Below are 20,155 nucleotides of genomic sequence, written 5' to 3' on the forward strand. Positions count from 1 at the left end.
AAAAGCTGCTAAACGTTTTTATCTGTGTACTTAATAGTTTGGTGACTGACATGCAAATCAGAGTGGAGAAATATACGGGCATGTTTGAATGTAGGGAACTGAATTTTCAGGTGTTGAACACTGGTTGAATGTGTAAAATAATGTGATCTGAGCACTTAAATTTTAATGTGAAATATTGAATACCAATTATTGGAAAAAAAATTATACATTATCCCAGAACTCATGAGAAGAAACCAGTTTGTGCAGTAAGTTTGGTTTTGACTTATGGACTTTGAGTTATTAGAGATGATCTAAATAAAATTTCTTTAAATTTCATTGAAAACAGAGGGCTAAATCTTCCAACAGGGATAGAGAAAGGTATTGGAGAAGAACGCATTCACTGACTAAAATGTTCACCTGTGTCTAGTGAAAAGAGAAAAGAAAAACAACCCAAATGGGTGTAAGAGCTATAATTTATCCAGTATCACATACTTTTGATATGAAATACCACATGCCAAATCCTAATATTCAGTGCCTGGCAGACAAACAGATAATCATTTAATATTACCCTGAATTAGCTTTATTTACAGAGTTGAAGTGCAATATTATTATTTTATTACCAATATTTTAAATTTCCATAGTATAATCTTAAAAGTTGGCAGTGTATGTACATATGAAGCTATCTATATATGTATCTAGACATGTATTCTTTCTCTCCTTCCATCCTTCTTCCTTCCTCTCTTCTTTTATTTCTTAAAAACAAACACAATATATGATCTTTTATGGTTATTTGACAGATTAAATAAGTTGGTAGCAGTTTTTTAATGGACAAATAGAGAATGATGAGCAGTAATCAAAGCAGTTACTGGAATCAGACATACTTTGTTTCAGATCCATGTTTTACCCTTTACTCTCTACTATATGAATTACCTTGAGGAATCCATATAACCATGGCATCTCAAATTCTTCCCATGTAAAATTAGTCTACTTAACTTACAGATTTGTTATGAGGATTAAATAGGGTAATATAATTTGAGTAAGATTTCTTAAAGTACAGTGTACAACAACACAACTCAAACTTAACTAAAAAATCAAGAATTTATTGTCTCAGGTAACTACTGGTTTGCCTAGAAATCAGCTTTAGGAACAGGTGGTATAAGAGGCTCAACATTGTCATCAGGACGGGTTCCTCAGCTCTAACTTTCTTTAGGCTGGCTTTATTCACAGGTAGGCTTTCTTCTTAGTGTCAAGTTGGCTACCTGAAAATCCAGGGTTGAATTCATCCCTTCAGCAACTCCAGAAAAGACACAGAACGAGAGAGAGAAAGAAAGAGAGGGAAGAGAAAAAAAAACAAGGAGGACGAGGAAGACAAGGAGGAGGTGAACAAAGGAGGGAATGAGAAAAAGAAGGAAGAGGAAGAGGAAAGAGGATAGGAGCAAGAGAAATTCTCTTTTTTTGCAACAATTCTAACAAATGTTTTATTACTCACACTGTGAATACACACCCTTCAAAAGCTAAGTTAATTTTGGTCTACTTAATTCTGATAAATTCCATAGTAACCAAAGCCCTACATGTGGTTGATTCATAATCCTCTATACAGACCCCAATCTAGGGGTTTTCCTCATTTAGCAACAGGCTTCAGAGATATCCCCATATCCTACATTCAAAGCATTATTTCCAACAAGGTGACTTCTTTTCTAGAGCAATTAAAAGTAATCGTTGGAAGTGAGAGGCCCAGATCCTAAGACCCTTACTTGAAAGATACGCTTCATGTGACATGAACTTTTTGGCCTTTTCTGGCAACCAATACACAGCATGACACGTCCTGGAAAGTTTAGTTGCCGAATTAAGATTTCAACTGAGTCTTAAAGGAACTTTGGAGTAGACAAATTACCTGACCAGTAGAGAAAGTAAGAAAATGCATTCTGAGCACATATTCCCGGATGGACAGATGTATAAATTAATGATGATAATAGCTTTTTTGTATGCAAACCTTTAGTTAGCCTTTAAGATAATATTTATGGATCAGGGAAAGAGAATGACAGGAAAAGATTTTGCAAAAGTTTTGATAAGGTGAATTTGTGAAGAGCCTTGAAAATCATAGTAAAGGTTTGAGAATTCCTCAAGTAACAAGATGCCTTCGAAGACTTAGAAAGTAATCTTATTAGAAAAACATGTGGAAACAGCATAATGAGGACATAGACACAGTCTATTATGCAATTAGCTCATTATGCGTGAGATATAATGAGGCTGTAGTAGAGGCTTTATGATGGAGATGGAGGTAATTCTACATTTTTTTTTAAATAGTGGAATCTACTTATCTTGGTAAAAGTAGGAAGCAGTGCTTTTAACTTATTGCAAAATAAAATAGAAAAATAAGAAGTTGGAAAAATGGGCCACAAGTTCAGGAAAGAGATCAGAACTGGAGATATGGGAGTCAGAAAAATAGGTACTATTTACAGTTTGTTTTTTGTGGGTCAGAGTGTTGTTATATATCATCTCATGTGATCCTCAAAATGTTCAAAGTAGAAAAATTGTCTTTTTAAAAATCAGAAGCTAGATTTAAAAGAAATTTAAAAACTTCCCCAAAGTCACATTATTAGTAAGCTCAAAATTAGTAAGCAGCTTTACCAAGATAGCATACTTAGAATATTTGAATCCGTAACTTACATTATTTTGAATACCCCACGTTTCATACCTGTTCAGGAGTGATAATTGAAGCAGTCGGAACAGATATAGCCACATCTTAATGAGGATTATTTTCAAATGCACATACAAAACCAACATTTGTCTTTACTCTACCATAGCTAACTTCCATAGACATCACATAAGAGTGCACACAAACACAGGCACACAACCCTGTGTCGTAAGTTTATGATTTGGGTGTGCTTTTGTGCAATTTCTCTTTGTGTCTTATCTCTTTATTGGGATGTCTCAATACTTATGCTGTGAATACAATTTAAACTATGACAGTTCCACTTCAGCTTGTCTCTATAAAGTGAGCTTTTTGGGAAGTATTGAATTAGCATTAAATTAGGTTAAACTGACTGCCACAGAGAATGCTATCAGTTAATCAAAAAAATGTATTTTCTTCAGCACACAACTATTTTACACTTCCTAACTTCTCTTGCTTTAGATATAACCATATGACTGTTTTCTAAAGAGTAGTACATGAAAGAAGTAATGGGTGCTATTTTGAGACTAAGCTTGGCATGTGTTTTTCTTCTCAAACTGCCTCTCTCTCTATGCTAGCTGGAGTCCTATAATAACAAGGTGTCAGGCCAAATGACTTAAAGGGCTTGGATTTCTGACACACTATACAAAGGAGGACTGCCTATTGATCATGAAACTACACTGGAGTATTACGTGACTGAGGAATAATCTTTTATTGTGTTTGAGCCACTTGATATTTGGTATATTTATTATTATAGCCTAGACATCTAAACCAAGACACTGACATTTAAATATGCAGCATATTTTGTATTTTCAGACTTAATATAAAGATTAGAAATTTGCAAACGCAATTTAAAATCTATAATTTTGACTTTAGTATTTCTTGATTGCTAATTTACACTTGAAATAAAAATATTACTCTCAATTTTATTTAATATTGAATTTTGTGAAAATATTTAAATGAGCATCTGTGCTGGCAGAGTAAAACTGTCCAAGATCTTTTGCTTATAATATTCCTATAAGAAGATGATTCTGCCACTGTGTTTATAATTATCCCATGACTTTATTTTATTTCTGTGTTATCATCTACAGGACAGAACGTAAATCACAGCAATTTTGCTCATAATTACAAAGTCCTTCTGAAAACTGGAAGTAGTATACCAGTTACTCATTTATGAAACTGCCTAGAAAGTAAAATTTATTGTGAAGAAATCATGAAAGGACAAGAGAAATCTTAATAACTGGATCTTGGCATAACAAAGAAGTCCTTGAAATGCTCAGACTTGAAATAATCTACTGTAATTTTCTCAGGAGTTTTTTTGTCCCAATTAAGCTTGTCTGTTGTGACTGAATTCTAATTAGTATGGATATTTGTACTTTAGACATTCAGAACTTGAATTAAACTTCATAAATCCATGAGACGAAAAGTAAAAAATAATAATTCAATGAGCTTAGAATTTTAATGAGAGCATTAGGAAATGTTGGCTTTCTTCGTATTATAACTTCTACATTTTCCCAAAATATTTCTATACAACTGTTTTGAAAATACAGAATGAATTAACCAGTCAGTTGAGTCAAATGTTCAAAACAGCTTGGAGTCTAGCCAAAAGCACTGTTTGATAAATCAATATTTTAGCCGAATGTTTTGTGTTTTAAATTAAAAATATATATTAAAACATCTTCATGAAGACACAGACTTGAAGTACTCTTCAAGGTGCATTTTTAATGTCCTATTTTAATTGGAGGATTTCCTTAAGAAGCTAATATCTATTGCACTTCAGTTACTGAAAACTACCAAGCCCCTGGTAAAGGTTTGAAATGTGATGGACTGCTTCAACAGCAACTATTCTAACTGACAGTTGATTGGATTGAAATCTGCCTTTTAATTTGTCTACTTTTAAAAGTATTGTTCAGGCAATGGTATTGTAGCAGTATCACTCTCACTGTCCATGAGCAGCATTGAGCATGTATCTGTCTGACGAGAAGTAACTGAAATGGCTTAAAACCAACGGTTTTCAAACTTCAGTGTGTATCACATTTTTCTAGAGAGTTTGATAAAGCACAATTTGCTATGTCTCAAACCTCGAATTATTTTTTTTTTTCGGGATGGGAGAAAGGACAGTATGTCACTCTGTTGTGAAAGCTGGGGTGCAGTGCCTCAATCATAGCTCACTACAGCCTCAAGAACTTGGACCCAAGTGATCCCCCTGCCTCAGTCTCCTGAGAAGCTGGGATTACATTTGTGTGTTTTTCCCCCCCCCAAGCACTGCTTTATCAGCATTACTATTTTGATATACTGTATTTTGTTTTTATTTGGTTTTTGTTTTATTTGCTTTGAGATATATTTTATAGACAAGTCATGAATTATCTTGATAAATATTCCATGTTCAATTTTTTGAAAAAGCTGTATACACAGTAGTTTTGAGTGTAGTGTTCTACACATCTCGAGATGCAAATTAGGTCAAAGTGATGGATAGTCTTGGTCAGATGATCAATATTCTTCCTATGTTTTGTCTACTTGTTGTATTTTAATTTCCCAGAGCCGAACAGTAAAATCCTTAACAATGATTGTGGATTTATCCTTCGTTTCAGTTCTTTCTGATTTTGCTTTATGTATATTGAAGTTCTTTTATTAGATAGATATCCATTTGTCATTGTTATATCTTCTTCAACTGATTCATTCATTATTATAAAGTGTTCCTCTCCTTACCTTGTAAAAAATGTTTTTTAAAAAATTAAAATGATCCATATAAGCCTTTTTATAAATTAAGATTTCATTGTTTATTTTTCTGTCCTTTTACTTTCAACCCACCTGTGACTTTCTGTCTATCTTACCTGGGGTTCCTTGTAGACAGTATGTTGTCATTTTTTTTAATTCAATATAATAATTGATTCATTTTATCAGAAAAAAATATCTATTTTTATTTAATGTAATTGTTGGTATGTTTGTGTTGACATCCACCATTTTTCTATCTGCTTTCAATTTGTTTTATATGCTTTTTAAAAATAGTTTTCCCTTTTCAGTCTTTTCTGGAATTCACCAATATATCTTAATATTCAATCTATTTCGTTTACATTTTGCTATACTTCTCTTTATAACTTTTAGTGTTTGTAGCTAAGATTGAAATAGGCCTCCTTACATTTTCATAATTTACTTAGAATTAATATCCTATTACTTTACACTTCACAATTTCCATTACACAAATATAAGAAACTCTCAACTTGATAACATTTTTTCATTAACCAATTACCCTTTGTGTTGTTTCTAATATATATTTTACTTCCATGCATAGTACAAGTCCTACCTAATGATAAAATTTATTACCTTTAAACAGTTTCTTGTTGGAAAGAAATCATTCACTTATTTACTAACATGTTTATAATTTGTCATTTACCATGCTAATTATTCCTAACTACAAATCTGAATTTTCATATGGTACAATTTATTTTCAGCCTGAAAAGTTTTCTTTAGTATTTCTTGTACTGCATATATATGGTGAACCCTGTGCTCAGTTTTCATTTTTCTGAATATGTATTTCACACACATCTGTTTAAGAATATTTTTATGGGATACAAAATTATTGGTTGATAATTTACTTTCTTAGCATATTAAATATATAATTCTTTTTATACCTTTATTTTCTGATGATAATTTAGCTGTTGTTTGTATCATTGTTTTCTGTGGGTATTCTATGATTTTTCATCTTGCTTTAAAGAGTTTTTCCTTTGATTTTCAGCAGTTTGACTATGATGTGCAATGTGTGGGGTTTTTTTGGTATTCATCGTGCTTCTCATTTACTGAGCTGCATGGGTCTTGAGGTCAATGTTTCTCAACAAATTTGGGAAATTTTCAATCACTATTTTGATCTTTTAAGCACTTTCTTTTTCTTTTTTTTTTTTTTGAGATTCCAAATACATATGTATTACATTAATAGGAACTTCCTCATAGTTCACTGATACTTTGCCATAACTCACTGAAACTCTACCATTTTTATTTTTATTTTTTTCTCTGAGTTTCAGTTTGAATAGTTTCCACTAGTAAATTCTTAATGTTCACTAATCTCTTCTTCTGTAGTATCTAATCTCCTAATAAACCCATCCAATAAATGTTTTTCATTTCAAATATTGTATTCTTCACTCGCAGATTTGTGCAATTGACTTTATCATTTAAATGTTTCTCTTATGATTTATCTTTACTTCTGAAGATCATCTGTTCTAGTAAGTCTCCAACTATACTTACAATAGTTTCTTTAAACTCCTTAAGGGTCTGCTATTTCTAACATGCAGGTTTGAGGTATGTTGTCTTCCTTTACAGAGTGTTTAGTTTTGTTCTAACAAACAGTTAATGTATGGTAGTTTCACTTGAACATTCTGAGGCTTCACTTTAGGCTTTGTCTTAAAGGGTTTAGAGAAGTTCTTACAACATGATGTGGTCCTTGTTCTTAAAATGTGTCCTTTCTCTTGTGTCAGCAGATGTCTCAGATTATTGAAGTCTGTCCACTCAGATGGGTCAGAATGCCAATGTCTCCCAGCTCCATGTGAACTCTTCGGTCTGTCACAGCTGCTTTCTGTTTGGCCTTTAAAGTGTCATCATGAGCACAATGAGAGCAGACCTTGGATAAGGATTTTTGGTGAACCCCAGTCCCATACAGTTTCCTTGAAATTTCCAACTGTAGCACTACCCCTGAATTCTGACCTTTGTCTACTCTGTTTAGCCGGACTACCATGCTGTCCTTGGGTTTCATCCACTTGAGTCAAATTTAAAAGACTCTTTCTAGGTAGAGAAATGGGGTAAGTGTGGGGCCTACCTCATATGCTTTTCTTCTACTTTTTTTTTTTTTTTTTTTTTTTTGCACTTCCAGGGTATCATTTTCCTCTAAGATATGTCTGAATATCCTCTCAAAATAGAGGTAAGATTTCAAGTTCAGGAACAAAGTTTCTAAGTGCACCTTTACACTTAAGTAAAATCGTATCACACAAATTTTCTATTTTCTCAAGCTATAATTATTCTCTATTTGATTTAGACAATTGTATTGTCGTTATAATTAATATTATTGAAATGGGAAAAGCTCCTTTGTCCCCCTCCTAAGGCTTACGATGGTGGTGAGGCTTGCTTCTTCAGTGCCCCGCTGCTCAAATCCCTAGGGGAAGCATGCAGATGGGCAGTTCATGGGGCTCCAACCCCACAGCAGCATCTAGGGTTGAGTGTTTATAGCTCCTGAAGTCCTAGTGGGCTGTGCTACAGTATGCTCATTCAGTTTTGCCGTCTACAGGCGGCTTGTGTTCATCAGCTCAATTAGACCCTCTAACTTATCACAAGGACAGAGGGCTTTCTGTATCCTGGGTTCTTGCCTTAGTGTATCGGAAAAATCAGACCACACGTGGGCTAGGAGGATGAGTGCAAGGTTTTATTTAGTGGAGGTAGCTCTCAGCAAGGCGGATGGGGAGGCCAGAAGGGGGATGGAGTGGGAAGGTGGTCTTCCCCTGGAGTCGGGTTGCCCAGCCGCCGGATTCTCCTCTGACCGAATTCCCGTGAGTGTTTGCATGGTTTTACCATCAATGGCCTTCCGGCATCTGCCAGAGTGTTCGTCTGCTGGTGTGTTCCTCTTGATGTCCAGCCACGTGTGTGTATGCCTGCTAAGGTCTTGGGGTTTTTATGGTCACAGGATGGGGGGCGGGGGGGCGTGATGTACCCAAGTGTTCTTGGATAATGCAACATTTGGGCAGGAAAAGAGGAGTGTCTGTCCTTACTTAGGTCCTTGGGCACAGGCCCAAGGGTGGAGCCCTTGCCAGGTACCCCACCCTTCTCTACTCAGCACTTCCCTGCCCCCCTCCCATATCATTATGAACAGCAACTTTTCAGTTAAAAATGTAGCTTTGGTGATCATGATGTAATGTATTTGTAAACTGTGTCTTCTAAACTTAATTTCCTCGTTTTTTTTTTCCTTCCTTCCTTTGAATTTAAATTTTACATTCTTAAACTCATGTTTTAACTTTACTTCCTGCATATCCTACATTTTGTTAAAATAAATAATAAGGAAAGCCCAACAGAAATAGGAATAACTAAGGAAACTAATATGGACCAAGAAGTAATTGCAACACAGATACTGAGTTATTAATTTTATATATATTATTTTATATACAACACGTACATAAAGGTTGCATTCTATTTTTAAAATTAAGATAAGTAAAATAATAAATTTAAATGCTTCTCTAGTATGCCTAGATCTTTGTAAAAGGAAGTTATTTTAAATTCTAAATAAATATGTATTGAATTGATACATTTAATAAAATCTCAAACATAGAATACTATATTTTCGTAATTTAATTTTACTAAGTAGAAAATAAAAATATTGCAAGTATCTCGAAAGGTACAGTAAAACAAGCACATTGCAACAAGATCAAGATAAATGAGGAAATCAGAAGTTCAGAAAATTGGAATTAAAAAAAGCTCAAACATGCACCATCAATTTATTACTGGTCCTATTTATATTTTAAAGCTGTGCTTAAAGTTGATGTAATCTTTCTGTTCATTTGCAGTTCCATTGTGAAAAAAAAATGAAATTTCACTTAGAAAAGATATTGCATAATTGTTTATTTCTCTGGTTTGCAATACCTTTAATATGAATATTTTCCCCACTTTGTAGCACAGGACCCCATCTTTGCTATGAATCAGATGAAATATTGGATTTCATTCTATTAAATTTTCTCCACATCAGGATGACTTAAGTTGCTTAGTAGTTCTTCCTTTCAGTGATGCATAACGAACTATATTTTTTTTAAAATAACGTTATTGTCTCAGAATATTCTGCTCACAGACTGAGAAGCATTCATTAGCCAGAGAAGAATTTCTGGCTCCTGAAGAAATTTCGTTGCAGAAATATAATTGGAAAAAAAAAAACATGAAAACACTTTATTAGACACCAATCAAATGATTCTTTTTTAAAAGTTGCCTTATTTTTCTTTGTGTGAGGCGGGAGAATGAGGTCTGGAGGCTGGGAACCTAAGGTCGATTCCCGCTGACTTTCTAGAACTGAATGAAAAGGAAACCTCTACCTCTCCCTGCCTAGGTTACAAAAGGATCAGGGGCAACTCCCTTTGCAACATCCCACTTTCCACTACTGTGGCAAAGGAAAAATGGAAGGTACCTCTGATTGGTCCCCTCCTGCAACCAGTCTTCATGTGCAACCAGTCTTTGCAACTTCACTTCAGCCTCTCATTGGTCACCTCTTGTGCCCAGATTGGTTGTGGGCCACTCCTTCATTTACATAGTGTGTAACCAAGCAACCAATGGGAAACCTCTAGAGGGATTTAAACCCCAGCAAATTTTGTAACCAGCGATCTTGAGTCCCCTGCTCTAGCCTGCTATCACTCTGTGGAGTGTACTTTCATTTCAATATGTCTGTGCTTTTCTTGCTTCATTCTTTTGTTGCTTTCTTTGTGCTTTTTATTCAATTCTTTGTTCAAAATACCAAGAACTTGGACGACTTGTAGTCAAGACCCTCCTCTGGTAACAAAAGCAGTATCAATTTTGTCATGGAGTAAATATTCAGTTTTAAAATATATTGATCAATGTGTGCTTACTACAATTTAGAAAGGCTGCACATTAAGAAAGACCTATCTATAGTAAGATACCATAAACATTCAAGTCATTTTTCCCCCAATAACTTGCACATTTAAATAAAAATGGGAGACAGCAACACTATCACTATTACGGAGGCAGCTGCATGTGATGTAGAAACTAGGAAATAGGGTAGCTTTTTCCATCAGATTCTATCTACAATTTAGTGTCTAATTAATTATATTTACATAAATAAGCCCTATTTGAACTCTGAGTAAAATAAGTTATCCAAAAAAAGATATGTTTTTATGACATGATTTTAATCAAAACCTTGCAAATAATATGCATGGTAGCAATAAGCTTATTATTTATGCTGTACTTTAATAAGCTTCATCCTGTTTAAAGATTGCTATGTTGAGATATCCAAAATAATTTCAATTGCATAATAAATACCCATAGGCAAGACATTTGAGAAGTAATAAGCTGTTTATTGAATAATGAAGTGCATTAAATTCATCAAAAAATCTAGATCTCTGGTATAATAAGAGTGTCTTAAAATAATGCACCATGAAAAATTATGGGCAGTATCTAGGTATTTTATGCTATGAAAAATACCTTACACTGAAATATACAGATAATTTACCAGAAACATTTTATTGGAAGTAAAATATTTTATCTCTTTTCTAACTTTTTTGTTATACCCTGAAGCTAGTGCTGATCATAATGCTATGTTTTTATTCACATCTTGTGATCATAATGCTATGTTCTTATTCACATCTAGCTCTTAGTGAATGTGATCACATAATTTGGGATCTCTTAGCTTCTCTCTGCTGTAATCTACAGAAGTGTGTACAAACAACTCTTTCTGTCTTGAAGCATCATCTCAGAGAAATGAATATCTAAAGTTAATGTTTAGCGTTTTCTTCCTATGTGCTTCTGTAGTGTTTTTTTCATAGCTTGATCGTAATATTTTAGCATTTTTAATTGTAATTTTCCCTCTTTCAAATTAAATGCAATCCTTCTTGCTATCCCAGTGTGTACCTGCCTATCAAAATGGCTAGAACGCATTAGATACTCCATAAGGATATATGGCATAAAGCTAGAAATTATAGATTACTCTCAATCTACAAATATTTTACTATTGTTTCTTTATATTTAAAGAGTAACAACAGTCTTATACATTAGAAATACATCATCATTGCGTTGATTTTGTATTCCACAATCATATGTAATAATAATAATAGCTAACATTTATCAACTGCATGCTCCATGACAGGCACTGTGGTTAGTGCTTCACATGGATTAACCAAGTTGATTACCATTTAAAAAGTCTGTGAAGTAAGAAAATATATCATATCAATTTTTAAAAGAAAATTAGGTAGGGTGTGGTGGCTCACACCTGTAATCCCATCACTTTGGGAGGCTGATGCAGGCAGATCACAAGGTCGGGAGATTGAGACCATCCTGGCTAACACGGTGAAAACCCGTCTCTACTAAAAAATACAAAAAATTAGCCTGGTGTGGTGACGGGAGCTTGTAGTCCCAGCTACTGAGAAAGCTGAGGCGGGAGAATGGCGTGAACCCAGGAGGTGGAGCTTGCAGTGAGATGAGATTGCGCCACTGCACTCCAGTCTTGGTGACAGAGCGAGACTCCATCTAAAATAAATAAATAAATAAATAAAAGAAAAAGAAAATCGGAGTTGCAAAGGATTATGTAATTAGACTAATGTCAAAAAAAAAAAGAACTAAAAATTTTCACAGTTAAAATTCTTTGTGATTCTGGAGACCTGTTTCTTAGCCACTACAGTTCAATACCTCTATGTTTCTCTCCTTTCATCCCTCCAACCCCACCTCCCTTCCTCTTTTCCTGGATCCCTTCTTCTCATTCCCGCTTTCTGTATTTTTCTTAGTCTCTCTGTTTTTCTTTGTTTCTCATCCATAGCTTTTACTAAACACTAAATGCATCAAACTACTGATTAATAAATTTCAGGGAGTGTTTTCCTTTGAGAATATGCAAAACTTTGAAGCAAACAGCCAACGTGTTTAAAAATAGCCCTTTGGGAACAAGAGAAACAAAACAAAACAACTATGTCTTCAGTCTTGTATGAATAGAAGCAATGTATAATATTTCAGTTGTCTGGAAATCATTTAACTTGGCAACTCGAAACAGCTGGAACAGAGCTAATGATTGGAAAATAATAAAAATTGTAAAAAAAAGTTAGTGTATATATGTAATAGACATCAAGAATCTATGGACTAAAATTCTTGTACTTTACTGACAAGAGATTTCTTCAGACTGAAAAAGAAAGCAGACCATCTAGCGGGTTTTATTCATTACACAAACATAAACATAGCAACTTACTTGAATAACTGGCAAGCTAAAACTTGTCTGATGATATCAGAGCTACTTATATTTCTTATTTCCATCTTCGGTGTCTTTGTTGTTGATTAGAAAGATTTCTCCTTTCATATTAGGTTATGATCAGGTATTGCATTTTGGTTGACTGAATAAAGTCAATAGTGTTATTTGTAGACTCTTCAACAGTGAAACATAATTTGAAAAATAATGCCAATATGATAGGTTAAAAAAAACTAACCGGACGCAAATTTACCTGGGTCAAATATTTATCAGAATAAGCTTATACATAATATTAAGGAGAAATATATTGAGGTTATAACCTCAATTTATTATATCAACATTTGCACCTGTTTTCCATAAAATTATATATGGTAATATTTTAATATTTCTATATCATATATTCTAAATGATAAAATTATGTTAAATATTAAAACATCCCTTTTTGAATATAATTATTAAACTGAATATGCTAATATTCCAGTGGTCCATTTGTCTCATCAATGGAAGGAGCATTTAGTATGATAGCTTTTTCTGCTTCAGTTAATAAGCAAGCTCATGCCTATGGATTTCAGAGCTCTCCAGATAAAAGATGGAAAGGTAAATAGAGGGGAACCTGATTCTTAAAATGTGTAGGACTAGAGTTATCACAGCAATTGGGTATCTAGGAGGGCTAACACGTGCTATGATGTTAGGATTTTTAATGATACCAATGGCTCAATTTAACTGGCATCTGAGGGACAATACTTTCAGATAATCAAAAGGATGAAGTATTTAGCAGGCAACTATACCTAGCGGTGCTGCAAATTTGTTTCAGTGAAGGCAGGAAATTGGTGAAAGCATGGTTAGGTAGCAGGCTGCGGGTCCTGGCCTGACAAATGTCTTTTTCTTACTCTTCCTAACACATTTCCCAATATAACATTGCCAGTGTACCTCTGTTTTCTGAGCAGGTAGGGAATAGGGAATTGAAATAATGTACATAATTCTCTTAACCAAAGTATACATTTTACTATAGTTGGAAATATGTAACCTGGGCTATTTTATAGACACATAAACTACTTTTATTTTTCTTTTTTGTGGCAATTCTTCTAAACTACTGTATATTGAAGACATTATTTCTAAACTGCCTTTTAATATTCTTTTTAAAGTCTCATCCTCTATAAAATTAAAACTTCCTTGATTATAATGATTGTGCCACATTGCTTTCTTTTTAAAAAACAAATCAAGATACATTAAGAATATCCAATTCATATTTTTATAGTAAATAAGTTTTTAGAAGTCAAGTACAATGTGTTAATTACTAAGGTAATATTAGTGAAGTAATGTGCTTCTTTTAAGTGATATCTTCTAAGATACTTTTTGATAGTGTATGGATATTCTCTTTAGATGTGTAAATGACCTTTTTTTTCAGAGTGGCAATTATGTTGCATCTTACATTTACTTAAGAAAGATAAAATTATATAGGAGAAACCACACACACACAAACATACATACATACACAATCTGTATCCAGATTGTAGTTGTTGAGATGAGGAAAATATTGCAATGAGTTACATAATTAGTCAGTTAACAAAACTTTTCCTGTGAGCAAATAGCAATCCATCTCAGTGCAATGTGCCAAGTGAGACCATTCCAGCAATAACCATTAAGACTCAGAACAGGAAAGCTAAAGCACACCAAACAGAAAGAAAGATTGACTCATTAAAACTAAATTCTCCTTTCGCCACAGGATACCCTTGAACATTCTCCTTAATATGGAGAATTCTGGCTGACATTTGCAAGAACCATTTATAACTCAGATCCTGGATGAATTGCAGAAAAAGATGGGTGCTACATGCACAAGAGAAGTCTTAGGCTTTTTTTCTAATTTGGCAGAAAAGATTCTCAAACATTCTTAACAGAATTTGCTATTACATCTCTATGTGAATTCCTTTACGATTTTAAAAACCATTATCATGTTTTTGTAAGTTAGTCCTAATTTACATTTTAATTTGACAAATGTCTTGATTAAAGCAGATTTTATGAATTGCACCTGGTTAGCTGGTACTACTGGCATTTCACATTTTTTAACATTGATGATTTATACTAATAACTTTTCAAAATGTCTATTAAGCCAAATGAGTACTTTTTTATATAAGAAATTATGTTAAGCAAAACCAGCTTATTCATTTCTCTTATTTGATGTTACTTGTAATGTTGTTGCAGCCTATTTTATACACATTGACTTATCTGACTTATTACTAATTCTGATTTGAAGATATTTCATCATTTTTTTCATTTTGTTATTTAGTAATTAAAATAATTTCTGGGCCCTGATTAGTTTTAATTAAATTCAATCCATTATATTAAAATAATCTAATAGAAGGCATTTCAACTGTTTCAAACTTATTAAGCAATTTGTTAACAATGATATCAAATAAATATATAAGCTATTCAATTTGTGGAGAAAAATCTATAATCAAAAGTTAAGGATTTGTTTTAAAACACTCCAAAATAAGCTTTAGAAGCTACTTGTAATATTGTGTATAAATATTTTTATATAAAAAGAAAATTCTTTCAAAAATAACATTTATAATTAAGGACTCTAGGCCAGTATTTTAAAAAGTGTAATGTATGAGCTATAAAATTATTGATCTAATAAATTAATATTTTTATTTTAGGAAAGTATTTGCACTGATAATTTTACCCTACTTTTCATTTCCTTGTGAAATATAGACTGATTCCATTTACAAAGCATGGTACAAGCTAACATTTACTTACTATGTTTATATGACTTATCCTCAGTAACACCTTTCAATTTTAGGTAATGTTACCTTTTAATTTTTAATCAAAACTGAGTCCCATTTGAGTGTAGAAGAGTACTAATAATAGGTAATTTGTTCTTATAGAAAATCGAACCAGTTCTGGACTGAAACTGAATTTTACTAGCTTGGATGAGCTGATTGTTAAAAAAAAGTTTCGTAAGCCAGGTTTTAAAAATGATTCACTTGAATTGGTCAGCATAGTGGTAATTTTTTCACCATGGAAATCAGCTAATGCTAAAAATTAGGACCTGCACTCCCCAGCAGTTGTTGAACATTCACTAGAACACCACTGACCTGGAACATTTTAAGGATGAAAGGATACACTTAATTATGCCAAAGCACAGGAGTAAACCAAGACTGCTCCAGGTAACTGAGCAATGTTACGATCTTCATTGTAGGTCTTATTTTAGGTTATTAAGAATAGTCATGAAATGTGTTTATTCTTGAAGTTTCTTGAAGTATTCACGAGGTTTCATGTTGTGGTGACATAATGTTATTAAAGAAACATGAATACGGCATAGTACGGGCAGTTATTAAAGAAACATGAATACAGCATATTAGGGGCTTACTAATACTGCTCTCAAATCTATTCTTCACACCACAGGTGGAATGATGATTTAATGTAACACAGGCATTCTTCTGGTCTAAAATATTCAAAGGCATCCCATGCCAGTAAGGGTAAAGTCCAACATGCTTGATACGGGTTTTACTAAGAACAATGGACCTGCTGTTTGATTTCATCCCTGGTCTCATTTTTTATTACTTACCTTGAATCATACTGAAAGGATTTCTTTTCTATTTATTTTAATGTATTCTGTGCTCCTTTGCCCTCAGAAATTTGGACATGTTCTTTCGTCTGCTTGGAATCACCTTTAATTCATTTCAGTAGGTAACTCATTCCTTTCTCAAAGAATGGCAATATAACCCATTCTTTGTATGCTAGACGTGTGTGTCTGCAGGAATCTGTTCCTGAGTGCTGATTTGGTTTTCTGCTTTTGATTTCTGAATCAAATCTGGAGTTTTCATCTATTTCAAGGTCATTCTTGATCAATATACTCTGTGTGCTCCACATCTAACCAGTTTTGAGTATTGTAGACCTTACAGAGTAATTCATAAGAACACATATTCCTCTAATGATGGACATCTTATATATCTAGGTCTGGAGCTTTAAGTACCAACTTTATGTTGATTACTCCAAAATACATTCCGTCACACACAAGGTCACCCCGAATTCTAAATTTGTAATATTTTAAACCTGTAGATTTAACAATTTAATTTCACAGCTAATAGACTTTTCTTTCCTGGAATGTCCAAAGTGAACTTGTGTCCCCTGACACTTTCAGAATGTTTCTGATGTCAGGAAATGATATCAACAAACTACCCAGCATCTCAAGCCCAAAACACCTAAGTTATTTTTTATTTGTAATCATTTTCACTACACACATACTCCTGCCAGTAATTCTGGTCAATATATCACAAATCTTTTACTCTTCACCATCTCCAGTGCTGATCAACTGCATAAAAATTGCAGGTATTTATGGTTCAGGACACCAGTCACTGCAGTACATGCTGAACTGCTCTGTGGGCTCCGCTCTTGTCCACCTCCCTCTTTCCACTATCCATTCTCCAGAGTGTTCTTTTTGAAATAGAATTCTTTTTTAACAACATTCTGTTATTATTAAAGTCTTCAAATAAGTTTTCCAATTTACTTATAATAATATGTGAGCTCCTTAATTGAACAACAGGGTTAATTGTCTCCCCTGCCTATTCAGTATCACTTTTATGAATTCAAAATATCTGAGACAGGTCTCAATCAATGTTGAAAGTTTATTTTGCCAACGTTTAGGGCATGCGGATGACACAGCTGCAGGAGGTCCTGAGAACGTGAGCCCAAGGTGGCCAGGGTACATTTTAGGGAGGCATGAGACATCAATCAATGCATTGTAAGATGTACATTGGTTTGGTTTGGAAAGGTGGCACAACTAGAAGCAAGGGCTTCCAGATCATACGTCGACAAGAGATAAAAGGCTGCATTCTTTTCGGTCCTTGGTCAGCCTTTCACTGAATACACAATTTAACCTGGCTCAGTAAAACTGCATTTTCACAAAAACAGTAGGGCAGAGGAAGCACTATCATATGCATTTGTCTCAGGTGAGCAGAGGGATGACTTTCTATCCAGGACCTGTGAGGATAAGCCATCAGTTTATATTGCCAGTGAAATTTAACTGAACTTTTTTAGGGTAAAGATCTTGAGGCCCACAAGGAATTATCTTGTGGGCAAATTGCGAGGGAGGTTTGTAGCTTTTTTTTTTTTTTTTAATCTTTGTAGCGATCTTATTTAGGAATAAAATGGGAGCCAGGTTTCCCTGAAGTTGTTCTCAGCTTGACTTTTCCCTTGGCGTAATGATTTGGGGATCTCAAGATTTATTTTATTTTTTCACACTTGGCTGCAACTATCTCCCTACCGAATTATCTTCACACTACACACACAGCCACCTTCTTTATATGTCTTGTGCCTAAGATATATTGCTGCTGCCTTAAGTCTTTGCAGTATCTGACTCTTCTACTCAGAATGATCTTCCCGAATTCTTCACAGAGTTGACTTTTGTTATAAATTAGTTCTGAAGTTAAATATCATCCATATCAGTTTCCTAACAGAGTACCACAAACTAGGTGGATTAAAATAACAATTTATATCTCACAGTTCTGGAGACTAGAAGTTCAAAATCGAGGTACTGGCAGTGTTCATTCCTGTTGAGGGCTCTGAAAAACAATCTACCCCACGCCTTGCTCCTAGCCTTGGATTCAGAAAGCTTTGGCATGTCTTGGTTTGTAGATGTAGCATTCTAATCTCTGCCTCTCTCTTCACGCAATGCTCTCCCTTCTGTCTCTGTGCCTACATGTTTCTCTTTTTTTAAGAACAACAATCACATTAGATTAGGGCCCATTCTAGTGACCTCCTCTTAATTGTCTTACATCTCCAAAGACCTTCTTTTGAAATAAGGTTACATTCACAAGTACAAGGTTTGGCGCTTCCATACACCTTTTTGGAAAGCACAGTTCAATCTATAATATCACCTTCTCTGGGTATGTTTTAAGTAAAACATCCCACTCACTCGCATAATGTGGTATCTAGTTTTCATCATAGCACTGATCATTATCTGTTATTTTTGATTAAGGGTTTGTTGTATGCCTTCCCCCAAACAAGTGATAAATTCCCTTAGAAAGTGACATCTGCTGTTGTTTGTTCTGTTAATTTTCTAGCTCTAGTGCCCAGAAGAGTGCATAGTATACAGTAAAAACAGTATAAATGTGAATTATTAATAATGCATTTATTATAATTTGTATTATCCCTAATATAGCTATTATAATATCTGTTCATTTTAATAACGCTATTACAATATGTGATATATTATATATGCCATTTTAATTTTGCCCTTACATTATAATCAGGATTTTCTACTTAATGACCAGTCAACATTATGGTAAATGTTTTGTGACTTTTTTTTTTAATCCAATAGAACATAATACAATTCAAGAGTGAATCTCTCTCCATTACATCAGTGTAGCACAAAATCCGGTTTTTGGCAGTGTTCCCAGACAATCAGGGTTACAAAGTCATCTTGTCCTTTACATTTGTGTATAATAGAGAAACCTGAATCATTGTGATATATTGCAATGTTACTGAGAGGAGTTGACCTCATTCTGAAAGTCACATGATTATTTTCACTGTCAGAAGCAATTTATAAAATTGATAATCATTATATTAATTTAAAATAAAATAAATCATGGAATAAGAATTAAAGCCACTACAAATCTATCAAGTAAAAAATTATAATCAAGCAGAATGTTATTTTATCAAGAATTTAATGTAATTCTTTCAATATAGCATGAGCTAACCTGTAGAACCAGATAATTTTTGAATTGTGTTATACTGATAATTTGTATATTTTTTTAAAATGGTTAAATCTAAATCTATGAGAAACTGGCCTACGCATCGTAGTTTAGATTTTCAAAGTTTTCACATATTTCCATATTTTAAAATTAGCAAATTCTTCATGACAGTTACTAGATTTATTGGTCTTTCGGACCACTACTATGCAAAATATTGAATTGTAGCATAATTTATGAAAGTTGTAAATTCTACCCAATGTAATTGAAAACTAAATATTTGCCATATACATTTTAGTAAGTTTAAAAAAGAAATAGTGTATAGCAGTGCTACTAATTTGTGTAAATGGATTTGATAACTTGAGACTTTACTGAATTCATTTATCAAATCTTGGAGTTTTGGGATGTGTCTTTAAGGTTTCCTAGGTATACAATCCTATCATCAGAAAACAGAGATAGTTTGACTTCCTCTCTTCCAGCTTGGATGCCCTTTATTTCTTTCTCTTGCCTGATTGCTCTGGCTAGAGCTTCCTCAAATTTTATTCTAATGCATTTTCTTTTAAGTCTTTTAAGTAAGCTAGAGCCAGTTTTTCTTGCTTGCAGTAACAAAATTCTATTTTATGCTTCCTGCAATGTATCTTATTTTAAGATGACTACTTTTGTCTTTTTAAAATGTTCAGTTCATTGAGTTTTTTTTTTTTTTTTTTTTTTTTTTTTTTTAGAGGGAGTCTCGCTCTGTCGCCAAGGCTGGAGTGCAGTGGCACTATCTTGGCTCACTGCAAGCTCCGCCTCCCAGGTTCACGCCATTCTCCTGCCTCAGCCTCCTGAGTAGCTGGAACTACAGGCTCCCGCCAAGACGCCTGACTAATTTTTTTGTATTTTTTAGTAGAC

The sequence above is a fragment of the Gorilla gorilla genome, chromosome 14 (genome assembly GCF_029281585.2).
Source record: "Gorilla gorilla gorilla isolate KB3781 chromosome 14, NHGRI_mGorGor1-v2.1_pri, whole genome shotgun sequence".
Classification (NCBI taxonomy): domain Eukaryota; kingdom Metazoa; phylum Chordata; class Mammalia; order Primates; family Hominidae; genus Gorilla; species Gorilla gorilla.